The 3,124-nt window shown below is 41.9% G+C and overlaps 1 pseudogene; it reads left to right on the forward strand.

The window, feature by feature from the left end:
- The first annotated feature begins 1,695 nt into the window (after positions 1 to 1,695).
- On the forward strand, positions 1,696 to 2,783 carry LOC121138210 (annotated as a pseudogene).
- The last annotated feature ends 341 nt before the right edge of the window (positions 2,784 to 3,124 follow it).

Below are 3,124 nucleotides of genomic sequence, written 5' to 3' on the forward strand. Positions count from 1 at the left end.
GATTTCAACTCCTGATTCAGGCACTTAAATCAGTGATGAGGTCTATTGATGTCTCCACAAGGGTGAATAGTGCAATATAATTTCATTATTTAGCCAATTAAATCAATGATGATGTTCATGGGCATCACCCCACATGTGAATTTTGCGATGTTATCTAATTATTTGACCACTTAAATTAATGATGACTTCTATGGGCTTCTCCCCAGGGGTGAATCGTGCAATGTCATCTCATTATTTAGTCAATTAAATCAATGATGTGGTCTATGGGAACCTCCCCAAGTATGAATTGTGTGACTCCATCTCATTATTAAGTCATAAAAATCAATGAAGATTTTTATGGGCATCTGTGCAGGGTTGAATCATGGGACATCATGTCATTATTTAGTCACTTTAAATCAATGAGATCTATGGTCATCTCTCCTGGGATGAATCCTGTGAATTCATCCCATTATTTAGTCACTTAAATCAATGAAGATTTCTATGGGCATCTCCCCCGTGTTTAATAATGGGACATCATCTCATCATTAAGTCCCTTAAATCAATGATGAGATCAATGGGCTTCTCCCCAAGGGTGAATTATGTGATGTCATCTCATTATTTAGTGACATAAATCAGTGATGGGGTGTATGGGTATATCCAAAAGGGTGAATTATGTGGCAACTTCTTATTTTGTAACTTAAACAAATTTGAGGTGTATGGGTATCTCCACAGGGATGAATCATGTGATGTTATCAGTTTATATTGTCACTTAAATAAATGATGAGGTCAATGGGCTTCTTGCAGGTTTTAATTATTTGATGTAATCTCCTTATTTAGTCACTTAAATCAATGATGAGAACTAGGTGCATCTGCACAGCGGTTAATCCTGTGACCCGGAACTCATTATTTGCTCACTTAAATCATTGATGAAGTCTATGGGCAGCTCCACAAGGGTGACGTCTTCTCATTATTTAGTAACTTAAACCAATGATGAGAAGTATGGGAGTCTCCCCAGGGATGAATAATGTGACATCATCAGATTATTTATTTACTTAAATCAATAATGAGGTCTATGGGTTTCTCCCCAAGGGTGAATCCTGTGACCTCATCTAATTATTATCTACTTACATCAATGATGATGTATATGAGCCTCTACCTAGGGTTTAATCATTCAACAAAATCTCATTATTTTGTCACTGAAATCAATGATGTGGTCTATGATCATCTCTCCAGGGGTGAATCCTGTTACTTCATCTCATTATTATGTCACTTAGATCAATGATGAGGTCTATGGACATTTCCCCAATATTGAATCATGTGATGTCATCTCATTATTTACTCACTTAAATCAATAATGAGGTCTATGGGCTGCTCCTCATCGGAGAATCATGTGATGTCATCTCCAGATTTAGTCATTTAAATCCATGATGAGGTGTATGGGCATCTTCCCAGCGGTGAATTGTGTGAGTTCATCTCATTATTTAGTCACTTAAATTAGTGACGAGTTCTACAGGCTGCTCCCCAGTGGTGAATCGTGCGATGACATCTCATTAATTAGTCATTTAAATCAATGATGAAATCTATGGACGTCACCACAAGGGTGAATCTTCTATTTTTCGTGTTGCAGATATGTGTAACTGTGACCCCCAGGTTTAAGAAGAAGTCCTATGTCTTCATTTTGGATCCATTTTAAGCTTCAGACTGCCACAAGTAGATATGTCAGGCGACCTGTCAGCTGAGAGCTGGGGCTACACAGAGATCAGTTTCCAGAAATTCACCTACTATTGGGCCATCAGCAACTTCTGTTTCATCCTGCAGGAAATGAGGGAAGCCATTAAAAGCCCAACCTTCTCCTCAGGAGCCAGTGACACAGAGAGATGGTGTTTGGAAGTATACCCAAATGGGGTCTATGAATAAGGAGAAGGCTACTTGTCAGTTTACCTAACGTTGCTCAGCAGTCCAAGGAGACCAGTATGGGCAAAGTTCCAGTTTTGGATCATCAATTCCGAAGGAGTAAAAACAAAAGGCATGAAGAGCCCAAGATACTTCATGTTCCTGCCAAATGAACACTGGGGATTCAGACAGTTCTTCCTCCCAGATTTCCTCTTGTCCCAGGAGCCTTGGTTACTCCAAGACGATGAGTTCAACCTCTGATGAAAGGTGACTGGGTGCAAGATGCCTTTGGCATCTCTGAGCAGAGAACGATGCCAGGGATCCAGGTTCCAAGGTGCACCATGGCAGATTAGCTAGGAGTGCTGTGGGAGAATTCCCTCTTCACAGACTGCTGCCTGGTTGTAGCTGGCAATGAATTCTTGGCTCACAAGGCCATCTTTGCAGCTCGCTCTCCAGTTTTCAGAGCCATGTTTGAACATGACACGGTGGAGAGGAGAAAAATGCACGTTGAGATCCACGATCTGGAGCTGTGAGGCTTAAAGGCAATGATGGGCTTAATTTACACCAGGAAGGCACCAGACCTCCACTACATGGCAGACGTTGTGCTTGCAGCTGGCGACAAGTATGGCCTGGAGAGTTTGAAGGTCATGTGCTAGGACATCCTCTGCAAGGACCTCTCCATGGAGAACGCTGCCCACATTCACATCCTGGCTGATCTCCACAGTGCATGGCAGCTGAAAACACAGGCCATGTATTTAATTAGAGCTCATTCTTCTAAGGTCTCTGAGACCTCAAGCTGGAAGACAATGTTGGGCTCATATCCCCACTTGGTTGCTGAATCATACAGCTCCCTGGCTTCTGCTCACTGCTCTTTACTCAAGCCACCTCCCAAACGCCTCAAGCAATCTTAGGATACTCTTAGCTGTGACCTATAAGTGTATTCAAGGAGCAGCAGCCAACATTGTTACCAAGGACATCTGGGTAGACTGTGGGACACTGCAGTGTTTTTAAAAGAATCTTTGGAATGTCAGAATGGGGGATCACACCTTGAATACCCCTGGAAATCTGTTTAATGGCAATTCATTCTAGGATACCCTACCCAGATTCTGTATTGGTATGCTTTCTCTAAAGTGAGTTGGACACTGGGGATTCAGTTGGGTTGTTGGCCCAAGCACATCCCAACAGGTTTCTATTTGGATTAGACTGAGGAGAATATAGGATCAAGGATTTAGACCAAAGGAAGAAACAAACA

This window comes from Mesocricetus auratus, unplaced genomic scaffold (genome assembly GCF_017639785.1).
Source record: "Mesocricetus auratus isolate SY011 unplaced genomic scaffold, BCM_Maur_2.0 contig_11390_pilon_obj, whole genome shotgun sequence".
In the NCBI taxonomy this organism is placed as follows: Eukaryota; Metazoa; Chordata; class Mammalia; order Rodentia; family Cricetidae; genus Mesocricetus; species Mesocricetus auratus.